This window comes from Pteronotus mesoamericanus, unplaced genomic scaffold, assembly GCF_021234165.1.
Source record: "Pteronotus mesoamericanus isolate MK-2021 breed Mesoamerican mustached bat unplaced genomic scaffold, CSHL_Meso_final contig_105, whole genome shotgun sequence".
Lineage (NCBI taxonomy): Eukaryota > Metazoa > Chordata > Mammalia > Chiroptera > Mormoopidae > Pteronotus > Pteronotus mesoamericanus.
Genome location: NW_026555006.1, coordinates 17691449 through 17704675, shown reverse-complemented (window position 1 = coordinate 17704675; position 13227 = coordinate 17691449).

Below are 13227 nucleotides of genomic sequence, written 5' to 3'. Positions count from 1 at the left end.
GAGGAGCTATTGTCAATTGTCTCGCCATTGCATTTTTGCAAGAATTCTTATTCTAAGTATAAAGTACCAATGAAGAAAGATCTATGACATTGTTTGAGTCTCAAATGTGAATAATAATTGAAGCTAACTCAAATGGGTAGTTTTTACTTATGTAAGCTAATACAAATGATTCTTATTTAGGCTAGTTTAAGAATGACTTTCTGTCAGCTGAATATGAAAGACTCCTGAACAATACACTGATAGATGTATAATGGCCCTATGGTAAGCAGCTTCTGACATAGCTTATATTAGTTTCCTTTGGCCGCTATAACAAATTACCATGAACTTGGTGGTTTAAAACAACAGCAATTATTTATTCTTTCTTAGTTCTGGAATCAGTACCAGTGGGCCGAAACCAAAATGTCAGCAGTGCCTTACTCCCTCTAGAGGCTCTCAGGGAAAGTGCATTCCTTGTCTTCTAGTGTCTGTTGGCTGCTAACATTCCTTGGCTTGTGGCTGTGTCACCGCAGTTTTTAAGACCAGCATCTTCATGTCTCTCTGCTGCACCTTCCTATATTCTTTTCTCTCCATGTATAAAATCTCACTCAGGCTCCTTTTCATAAGGATACACATATTGCTTTTAGGGTCCACCCAGATAATCCAGAATTTCCCCATTTCAACATCCTTAAATTAATCACATTTGCAAAAACTCTTATTTTGCCACATGAAATAACATTTACAGGCTGTAAGACTCTCAATGGCCCCCACTTCTCAGTAGTCATACTCATGTGTAAAAACCTCTGAGTGGGGGGTGGGCCTAGTAACTTGCTTCTAATGAATAGAATATGGAAAGAGGGATGTGATGTCATTACTGTGATTAGGTTATAGAACATTTGACCTTTATCTTATGGGTCTTCTCTCTCTCCGTTGCTTTCTTGGCTTAAATACTTTGATGAAAGGAGCTGCCTGCCATGTTGGATAGGCCCAGTGTGGCAAGGAATTGAGGGAGGCCTCAGGCCAATAGCCACTGAGAATCTGAAACTCTCAGTACAATGGCCCATGAGGAATTGAATTTATCAACAACTATGTAAATAATTTAGATTGTTATTTGCTAAATCTGGCAACCCTAATCTTAAATCACAAGTGTGAAACTGGAACATCATTGCTTCTATTTACATTCATTGGCCAAAGAAAGCCATATGGAAGGGTCAAAAGTAAACAGGTACACACATGCCATGAAGAAGAGAGAGTGAACCTTTTGAACACAATCTAATCTACCACAATTTGTCAATCCTTACAAAAAGATCAACAGAATATAAATTAGATATTTTAAAGACTTTTTTTACTTAGTTTTGGGAAAAAAATGTATATTATGTCAGCAGTATGAAATAATACTTGTAGGTTCCATAGACCATAAAGTAAAATTGGTCACAGTACTTTTGTTCTTATATTTTATAGCAAAAGTAACATAAATATTTCCTGATAATAAGTCAGTTAAATTTAAATACCCATTTTATAAAATAATAGCATTTTTCAGAACTATGTTGAATATGAGTGGTGGGAGCACATAGTCTTATCTTGTTCCTGATCTTAAGGGAAACGCTTTTAGTTTATGCCCTTTGAGTATGATGTTGGCAGTAGATTTTTCGTATATGGCCCTTATTATGTTGAGGTATGCTCCTTTTATTCCCATTTTGCTGAGTGTTTTTATCATAAACAGGTGCTGGATTTCATCAAATGCTTTTTTTTGCATCTATTAATATGACCATGTGATTTTTATATGTCATTTTGTTTATGTGCTGTATCACATTTATTGATTTGTGGATCTTGTACCATCCTTTGCATGCGTGGAATAAATCCCACTTGATCACGGTGTATGATCTTTTTACTGTATTGTTGTATTTGGTTTGCTGGTATTTTATTGAGGATTTTTGCATATACATTCTGACATAGCCCATATTAGTTTCCTTTGGCCACTATAACAAATTACCACAAATTCGGTGGTTTAAAACAACAGAAATTTATTGTTTCTTAGTTCTGGATGCTAGAAGTCCAGAATCAGAGATATTTGCTTGTAATTTTCTTTCTTTGTTTTATCTTTACATGGTTTGGGGATTAGGATAATACTGGTCTTGTGAAAAGAGCCTCAAAATCTTTCCTCTTCTTGAATTTTTTGGAATAGATTGTGAAGGATTGGTGTTCTTTTTTGAATGTTTGGTAAAATTTACCTGTGAAGCCATCTGGCCCAGGGCTTTTGTGTGTCGGTAGTTTTTTGATTACTGCTTCAGTTTTGCTAGTTATTATTAGTCTATTCAGGTTTTCTGCTTCTTCCTGATTTAGTTTTGGAAGATTATATGTTTCCAGAAATTTATCCATTTCTCCCACATTGTCAAATTTTTTGGCATATAAGTTGTTCATGGTAATTTTTTACAATCCTTTGTATTTCTGTGGCATCAGTTGTTGCATCTCCTCTTTTGTTTCTGATTTTATTGATTTGGTTCCTCCTTTTTTTTTTTAACAAGTCTGGTTAACAGTTTGTGCATCAAATTAAAAAGCTTCTGCACAGCTAAAGAAACCATCAGCAAAATGAAAAGGGAACCAACTCTATTGAGAACATATTTGCCAATGATACATCGGACAAGGGTTTAATCTCCAAAATATATAAAGAACTCAGATGACTCAACACCAGGAAAACAAACAATCCAATCAGAAAATGGGCAGAGGGACTGAATAGATACCTCTCCAAGATGGCCCATAGATATTATGAAAAAATGTTCAACATCGCTAGCCATGAAAGAGATGCAAATTAAAACCACAATGAAATATCGCCTCACACCTGTCAGAATGGCCATCATTAATAAATCAACAAACAGCAAGTGCTGGCAAGGATGTGGAGAAAGGGAACCCTAGTGCACTATTTGTGGGAATGTAGACTGGTGCAGCCATTGTGGAAAACAGCATGGAATTTCCTTAAGAAACTAAAAATAGAACTGCCTTATGACCCAGTGATTCCACTGCTGGGAATATATCTTAAGAATCCTGAAACACCAATTCAAAACAACAATGCAACCCAAAGTTTGTAGCAGCTCTATTTACAATAGCCAGGTGTTCAAAACAGCCTAAATGCCCATCAACGATTGAATGGATTAAAAAAATGCAGTTCATGTACATGATGGAAAACTATGCAGAAGAAAGAAAGAAGAAGGAATTCTTACCCTTCGCAATGGCATGGATGGAACTGGAGACTATCATACTAAGTGAAGTAAGCCAGTTGGCAAAAGACACAGACTATATGATCTCACTTATAAGAGGAATCTAATGAACAAAATAAACTAATGAGCAAAACAGAACCAGAGACATGGAAACAGGGAACAGACTAATAGCTACCAGAGGAAAGAGGGTGGGGGGATGGTGGAAAGAAGGGGAAGGGAGTAATCAAAGAACATGTATGAATGATCCATAGACGTGGACAATGGGGTGGGGATGGACTGTGGGAGCAGGGGATGGGGCAGGATGGAGGAGGGTGAAGGGGAGAAAATTGGGATGATTGTAATAGAAAAAACAAAAATGAAACAAAAAAAATAAAATAAAAAATAGAATTTTTCTATTCCTCCAGCTGTAATTTTGCGGCCATTTGTATTAAAACAGTTATGTTTATCTAAACACTTATTTTTTAATTATACCTGGCTACAGTGCAAATTTCTGTTTCACCTGATTTAGAGAATTCATTTTAATAATAGCTCCAAATATCTTTATATGTTGGAAGTTTTGAAATTTAAATCTTCATTTTTTAAAGTCGTTTTAGGTTCACAGTAAAACTGAGGGGAAGGTACAGAGATTCCTTAACTATCCCTTTTCCCCAAATGCAAAGTCTTTCCCATTTTCAGCACTCCTTATCAGAGTGGTATGTCTGTCACAGTGGATGAACCTATGTTAACATAGTAAAATCCCAAAGTTCATAGTTTATCTTATGGTTCACTCTTATTGTTGTACATTCTATGGGTTTGGACAAATGTATAATGACCTGTATTTCATAATTATGGTATCATATGGAGTATTTTCACCACCTAAAAATCCTCTGTGATCCACCTATTCATTGTTTCCTTCCCCTTCAACCTCTGACAACCACTGATTTTTTACTCTCTCTCTCCATAGTTTCCTCTTTTCTAAAATGTCCTATAGCTGGAATCATACAGTATATAGTCTTCTCAGATTGGCTTCTTTCATTTAGTAATATGCATTTAAGTTTCCTCCATATCTTTCATGACTTGATAATGTATGTTTTTAGTTTTGAATAATATCCCATTGTCTGCATGTAGCACAACTTATTTATCTATTCATCTATTGAAGGATATCTTTGTTGCTTCCAAGTCTGAGAATTAGAAATTAAGATGTTATAAATATCCATGTGCAGAATTTTGTGTGGACATAAGTTTTCAAGTTCTTTGGGTAAATCTCAAGAGGTATGGTTGCGGGATCCTATGGTAAGACTGTTAAATTTTGTAAGAAATCACCAATGTCTTGTAAAATGGCTGTACCATTTTGCATTCCCACCAACAAGGAATGAGAGTTCCTGTTGCTCCACATTCTCATTAGCATTTGGGGTTGTCAGTGTTTCAGAGTTTGGCCATTCTAATAGGTGTGTAGTGTGTCTCACTGTCATTTTATTTGCTTTTTCATGATGACATGTGACGTGGAGCATCTGTTCATATGCTTATTTTTCATCTGTTTATCTTCTTTATTGAAGTTATCTGTTAAAATGCTTGGCTCATTTTTAATTAGGTTTTCTTATTGTTAAATTTCAAGAAGTTTTTGTATATTTTAGGTAATAGTCATATAACAGATATGTTTTTTGCAATGTTGTCTTCTCACACTCTTAACATTGTCTTTCATAGTTGAAAAGTTTTGAAGTTTAATGTAGTCTGGTGTATTAATTATTTCTTTCATGGTTCATGATTTTGGTGGTATATCTAAAAATGTATCACCATATCAAAAGTCATCTAGATTTTCTGTTATGTTCTATGTGTTTTATAGTTTTTCAATTTACATTTAGGTCTGTGATCTATTCTGAGTTAAATTTAGTGAAGGGTGTAAAGTCTGTGTCTAGATTCACAATTTTTTGCCTGTGGAATTTCAGTTGTTCCAGTGCCTTTTGTTGAAAAGACTACTTTTTCTCCATTGTATTACCTTTGCTCCTTTGTCAAAGATCAGTTGACTATATAAGTGGGTCTCTTTCTGTGCTCTACTCTGTTCTATTGACATTTTCCTGTAGTTTTTCACCAATACCATTCTATCTTGATTACTGTAATTTTATAGTAAGTCTTAAAGTCAGGTGGAGTCAGCCCAACTTTGTTCTTCTCCTTCAATATTGACTGGACAATTCCGAATCTTTTGCTTCTCTTTATAAACTTTAGAATCAGTCTGTCAATAACCAACAAGCCAACCAGCAAGAGAACTTGCTGAGATATTGTTTGGAATTGCATTGAGTTTATAGATTAGGCTGGAAAGTACTGAGAAGTTTTTCTTTAAAGTATCTTTTTCTATACATTATTTTACAAAATCAAAGCCCATTCAAACATCTCTGGTAATTTTGCTCCATTAACAGAGTTGTTTCACTCCAGATTAATGAATTATTTTCTGGTGTACTGGTTAAGATGTAGTTTGTGCTCAGTTCCTGCTATATGCATTATTAATGTCACCTCACAGCAGAAATCATTCAAGAGCTAACAGATATGCAAGAATATTGGCAATGTGGGAGCATGTACTGTGGGAGGTACATGGTCTTTTGAATGCCTTTTATAATCCATTCACTCATTTATTCATTATTTAGTCTACAAGTATTTCTTAAGTGTCTATAACATAATAGAAATTGTGTTAGATGCTGAGAATGAAGAATAAAGATACCAGCATTTTAAAATAATAGAATGACTTTTTTTCTGAATACAAGATAATGTATCACTTTGCATATATTGTTTCATATTATCATCACTGCAAGCCAGAGATATTGAGAGTTTTATTACTTGTTATACTAGTCAAGAAGCTCAGAGTCATGAGGCTGGACTTACCAATGATTATAAAGTCAGTAATTCATGGAACCAGAATTCAAACCCAAATATCCCCCCCTCCAGGAACCATGCTCTTTACCTTAATTTCACTAGCTAGTGGGGAACATCAATGAAGGTAGAAGATAGTATTGTGCAAAGACTGAGAGCATGTACTTTGAAGTCAAATAAACCCAGGTCCAATTTTTGACTGACATAGTCTGCACAATCCCAGACAAGTTACTTAAAGTTCCAATATTCGGTTTATTTACAGAGGAGAAAGACAAACAATATAGCACTGATATTACAGGCTTCTTAACTAGCTTCATGCCTGGAACACAATGTGTAGAGCCCAGTGAGCATTCAGTAAATCTTTGTAGGATAAATGTAATTAAACATATTAAGCTCTTTGCACACTCTTCCAAGCACATGATCAATATTTAATAAAAGTTAACTTCCCTAAACTTTCCTGACTACTAGAGCTCTGATTTCTTGTAAGTTCCTAATTCTTTTTAAAATGTATTTTTATTTTACATATTTCTCCAGTTTGTAATAATGACTATTTTCCATACAGTAGTTGTTAGGACTCATTACCTTATCTAACTCAACAAAAATAGTGAACTTCTGCTTTACTGAAACACATGATTAATTGTGATATACAAGAATCCTTGTTATCACTGATTTTATCATATCACATTTAATGCACATAGCAATCCAGGAGGAACTGAGTTTCAACAAGAAATATTAGCTTGGCTTTACCTTCTGGCTCCTCATCATAATCATCAAACTCAGTGATACTTTGAAGACCCAAATATTTTATAAAAATAACTCAATCTAGTTGTGTATACACAAGAAAGATCAAGATACAAAAAAATAGTTGATCTAGATTAATTTTTCATACTTGGAAAACATTCTGAATCACCATAGCTGTCATGTAGGAGCCTGTACTAATTGCTAGGTGCCTCTCCATTTCTGAGACACTGACCTGTTTTAGATTAATTTTACCTAGTGATCTGTTTCACCTAACCACTGCTTTATTCCCCTGAGAGATCAGGTTCTATTCTGGAAAGTTCTTAGCACAGATGCTAGTATAGGGTAAGACACCCAGGTGAATGATGACATCTTTAGGCAATATAATACATAGCTATGGGTCTCAGAAGCCAATTTGGAGCTATGGGACAGAGATTTGGGAGTAACCAATATATAAATGGGAATATCTGTAATGGTGTCAGCAACAAAAATAAAGACAAAAATTAAAAAAAATAAAAATGCCCTTAAGTTTGAAAAAGAGGTAGTTCATTTTGAAGAACATAATGTTCAGTTCATTTGAAGATGCCATTGAAATGAAAGCTTCATTACTAGTCATTACCTTAACATTGAGTAGAGTCAATCATGTTTTGAGTCCCAGGCTCCATATCCAGAAAGCAAGTGAGGGCTTTGGAAACCTAGAATGACAGAACAGTGTTTCCAGAATGACAAGCCTGTCTGTTCAGTGGTATGCCCATGCTGATTTCAAACTAAATAATCACTCTATTGGTGAGTTCCATGATGCTTTTATCACAGCAGGATAAATTTCCCCTTGTCAAAATTGGCACCAATTATGCAAATGAAATTTGAAGGGTTCATTAGCTAAATGGTAATTGGAGTAACTTGCATTAAAGAAATGATATCCAAAATTTCTATTAAAAAATTACTTCTTTTTTACAATAACTTTTAAAAGGCTTCTCAGTGACTGATGAATGAATGAAGATTTTAGAATTATTTTATAGATATTTAATGAATTCATACCTCATATTCTATTCATGATGCATTTTAACATGTGTTCCTTTGTTGGCCATTTCTTTTTTTTTTTTTGGTTACAATATTCTGCTTATGGTACTAACAGAAAAGATATTAGGTATCATGTAAAGGTACAACATTGTATAAGCAATTAAAAGAAATATAAAAGTCAACAAACTTTTACTGGAAGAAAAGCTTTCCTAATCATCCCAGGTAGATTTCTTCATATATATGATAGTAATAACACCTATCATTGGCCTCATTCATTCAATGAGCTTGAAAGTATTTCCTTCTTCAATTTTCCAGAAAAGTTTGTACTATATTGATATTATTTTTTCCTTAAATATTTGTCAGAATTTACCAGTGAAATCATCTGGGCCTGGAGCTTTATTTGTGGTAAATGATAATTTTAAATGAGCATAAAGTTGAGTCTGGCTTTTCTTTTTTTAACCAAATATAGTAATCTCTCTCCTCAAACAGGAGCATTTAGATCATTTACATTCAATGTGATTATTAATGTGTTTAAGCTTAACATATGTTATTTGTGTTCTGTTTGTCTCGTCTCATCTTACTCCCTTTTTTCCTGTCTTCTTTTAGAGTCACTGAATGATTTTTATGATTCCTTTTATTTCTCATCATTTTATTAGCCATAACTTTTTATTTTAGTAGCTGCATTATAGTTTGTAGTAGATATCCTTATTATAATATACCTTTAAGTGCTATTATATTACCTCATGCATAGTATGAGAATCTAAGAATAGTAAAAAATACTAAAAATAGTATTTTTCTCTCTCCTTCTCACTTTAATGCTATTGTTGCCATACATTTAACTTGCAACTATATAATAAAACCCACAATGCATTGTTATTACCTTTGTTTCAACAGTTAATATATTTTAAAGAGACTTAATAGTCATATATTTACCTGCATGGTTACTATTCCCAGTACTCTTCATTTGTGTAGATCTAGATATCCATCTTGTGTTATTTTTGTTCTCCCTAAAGGACTTCCTTTAATATTTCTTATAGTGTAGTAAACTAGTAATAAATTCTTAAACCTTCCATATGCCTGAAAGTGATTTTATTTTACCTGTATTTTTTAATTATGCTTTTGTTGGGTATATAATTCTAGATAGGGCTTTTTTCTTTCCATACTTTCAAGACACTGCCATATTTTCTTCTTGTTTGCATTGTTTTCAATTAAAAAAAAATCTGATGTTATCCTTACATGTGGTCCCTTGCATTAAGTGTATCTTTATTGATTCTGGCTGATTTTCTAATTTTCTCTTTATTGCAGTTTTTAAGGAATTTGATCATGATGTTCCTTGGTTTAGTCTTCCCCATAGATGTCATTTTGGGTACTCGTTGAGCTTGGATCTGTGTCTCACCTCCTTACCCTCCACTTTAGGAACTCTGATTGTGCATATCGGGCTGCCTGAAGTTGTCCCAGCAGCTCACTGATGCTCTTTTCATTTATTTTGGCACACTTTTTGATTTTGGCCCTTTTTATATCTTCCACTTTTATATCTTCCTTTGTCAAGCCGTGTTGGATTTCTTGAACTCACAACTCATCTCACCTTAGAGAGCCGGCTGGTTTCTACCTGAATTTCCCCTTTTTTAGTGCAACCTGGAAACTTGGCACTAAGCTTGGGCAGTCATCGAGCTTATCTCATTGTTTCTTGTCTTTCAGGGCCCTCTTTTGTCATTGAATCCAGTGTCTTAAAAATAAGTGTTCCATATCTTCTTTCTTGACTTTTTCTGAATTGTATATTTGAGTGTAAATCCAGATCTTGTTACTCAGTTATATTCGTTTTTAATTTAGATGTGAAGATACTATCCAAATTCAGATTTTTTAATCTAAAAAGTTCATGTTCTTTACCATTATGACATAGTGCAGCGATTTTCAACCTTTTTCATCTCATGCACACATAAACTAATTACTAAATTCTGCAGCACACCAAAAAAAATTATATATTTCCCAATCTGACAAAAATATATGTATAATTTTGATTTATTCATACCCAATGGCTACCGTTTTGTTGGCTGTTGTCATTTTTTTTATTTGACAGTATAAAGGAAAAGAGGTCAGTGCCCCTGACAAAATAAGCAGGTACTACATGTTTTAAAAATACTTGTGGCACACTAGTTGAAAATTGCTGCTATAGTCCATTATTAAAGATGCTGCAGTGTCTTTAAAGAGAGAGAGCAGCATCACTTTTTCTCTTACAGAGAATTACAAAGTACACACAAGAGGTACTAAGAAGGTAGATGGAAAGCTCGCACCTCACTAAAGGAATAGAGAAAGCTGTCAGCTGTAAAGAGAGGTGGAGAAAAGATAAGTGATGTAAGGATTAAGCCTGAATCTGTCTGTGAAGAATAGGAGCCAGAAATCCAATGAGGGATGAACAGGAGAGTTGCCAAGCAAATGCCCTCAGCCAAGTTGTGGTTGGATAGCACAAACCTCTAATAAGCCAAGTTTGATGGCTCCAACAAATACTGTAGCCCGGAAGCAGGAACAAAGCAGAGAAAGCAAAATGTGACAATAACATAGAACTTGGTTCTGAATTGCCAAGAGAGGGGTGCCAAGAGAGGCAAAGGAGAAGGTCAGCAGTTGAAGTAACAGAATTCATGTAGCTGGGTTTACAAAAAAAAATTACTATTTGACCATGGGGAGACACATTTAACCATTTAAGAAAACAATATTTTTAAATATGGATGGAAAACTATTTTATTGCATGAGAAGAAGGAGGGCAAGAGATGACAGGTAAGAATGCTGGTATTTTGATTTTGGACAATACTGAGTGAACTCAGGTAAATATTCTATTGTTTGTGACATATAGCTGATATCTTGTGGAAATAAAGTTAACAGAGACAGAGGGTAATTGACTATGAGATCAAGTCTCTGAAAGATCAGGTGCATCGACAGGAATATTTTTGAACCAGATGCTGTAGAATTCAGGCAGAGGACACTAACAGAAGGGAGCTGCACAGCATAACCCTGGTGCTGAGGAGCTGCAGGAAGGCGGTGGGACAGGGAGGAGCCTGGCTCCAGGCCAGAGTCCTGTCTGTGATCTGCCTGGCCCAGCCATAGGTGATTATGAAGCTTTGCCTGGCAGGTCTCATGGGTAAAATCTGCCCTCCCCACACCAGACTTGATGCACGGCCAATGCATTGCTGTTTTCTGGAGGGGGTTGTAGTCAAGGACTCAAGCTCCCCCCGCTCCCAATTCACGGGCCAGCCAGCCACACTTGTATGTTACATATCCGCATTCTCAATCTAGGCACCGTCATTCAGTGGCCTCCTTATGGATGGCTGGCACTCAGGTACTTTTCTCCATTTTAACTCAGTACGTTTCCACATTTATTCCTTATACATACACCCCCTTACTCCCCCTAAGTCTATTAAAGGCAGGAGATTTTTGTTTTGGGAACCCCAACAGTAAGATGAGTCCCCTTCCACGTAGCCCCTTCTGCACTAACCTACCTAACCTCGCCTGGTGCAGTTGCATGGAAAGAAATGAAATACTGAAAAACCAGAGTAACTTTTGGTCTGTTTCTTGCTCTGTAACAATAAGTGAATAAAGTCTTGAATGTTTCTTTCAGTTTGGCCCATTGTCCTAATTGACCACCATCTTGACATCTGGTTCCCCAAAAAGTCAGGGCCTAAAAATTAACTGTTTTCAAACTAAAATGAAAATACTTCAAGCTCCATATGTAATTCAAAATTATAAAGGCTCTGCTAGTATCAATGAAAGAAGATTGTATTGTTCATGTACAAAATTTTATACATGAAGACTTTTTCTTCCATGGGTTTCTATAAACTGTATAAAAGGTCAGAAAATTAGTTATATGAATCATAAAATTCTTAGTAATTCATATATAATGTCAAAATTATATCAATTAAGTAAAAATTGATACTGATTACATATATTAAAAAGATGTTGTTATTAAAACTATTCTTTGAAAATCAGAAATGTTGTGATTTTATATAATTTACAGTGTTAAATTCAGTGTGTAAACCATGGCATGCACACAGTAAATATTTGCAGTTTTCAACTAAATTAAATACCTAGGCTATTATTTTATTTTGTTTTAAGTTTTATCTTTGTCATTTATATATCTTTCAATCATTTATGCACGTTTATCAAATATTTCAGTATGTATCTACTACATACCTATCACTTTACTAAGCCGTAAGATAAAAAGATGAAAAATACATGGTTCTTGACTCCAAAGAAATATCAGTGTTCATATAATGCTAGCTAGCTCTCTTATGAAAACCATCATTCATTGTTAAGAGCAGTTTTAATGAGACTTTACTAAATTCCTAAGAGGAAAATAAGTAATGTCTAAACATCAAATGCAATGGAGAGAGCCAATAGTGAATATTGTACAATGAAGAAAAAATAATAAATAGAGCCAATATTTAAAGGTTATTAGAATATAACACAAAAACATATATTCTACTTAGATTTTTTAGGTTTGGACATTTTCTCCATTTTAATTATTTTTCTCTAAGCATTGTAGCCTTGTCTCCAAAATATTTCCTGTTTGCTGTTCTAAGACTCTAAGTAAAAATTCCTTCCCCATATTTTTTCTCTTTCTGTCTCCCTGCCTTTCTCTTTTTCTTCCTTCTTTTTTTTTCATTATCATTTAGAATTTAGAATGTAGCTACCTGAGGAGATAGGATAAGTATTAAATTTTATCTCAGTAGAAAGAGTAGCAAGAAATTTTTTTAAATAAACCTTTGACCTAGAAATGCCTTTTTATGTGTGATGCAGTGGCTTAAAAATGGGAAAGGTAAACTAAAAATATAAGCAATTTAAATTCACATATGATGTCCTCTTAGAAATGCTTAATGATTTACTTGATTTTAATTGCAGTACAAGAATATGATGAGTGCCCAGATCTCAAATCAAAAGGCTAAATTGTCTAGATTTTTTAAAATGCATTACTTTTTTTTTTTTTTTTGGTATTTTGGAGCTAGAAAACAAAATAATCCCATAGGCCAAAGAAAAACTGATTAAAATACTTTAATTTACCATTTATATATATATTTACCATTCATATAAACAGCACTTAAGAAAAAACATCATTTCTTTCTATTTTTTGGCAGGGGGTGTAAAAACAAAGGAAAAATCTGTAGTCAAAATCAATTCACTGGATGAAATATCCTATATCTTCCAACCAAAAATTATCACAGTTTTCTTACCACCTAGGAAAATAAAATACTCTTGTTAAATATTCTTGGGCTAAAATCTAGGTTTTAATTACAGCTCTATATTCAGGGATAATAAAAACAAAATCATCCACTCCAAAGAACATGGAAAATTCACTCTTTCCTTTCCTCCTTCTCTCCTTATCTTTCATCTTCCTTCCTTCCCACACTCTTTTCACCCCCAAAATGTGAATGGTTGTTACATGGCAGAT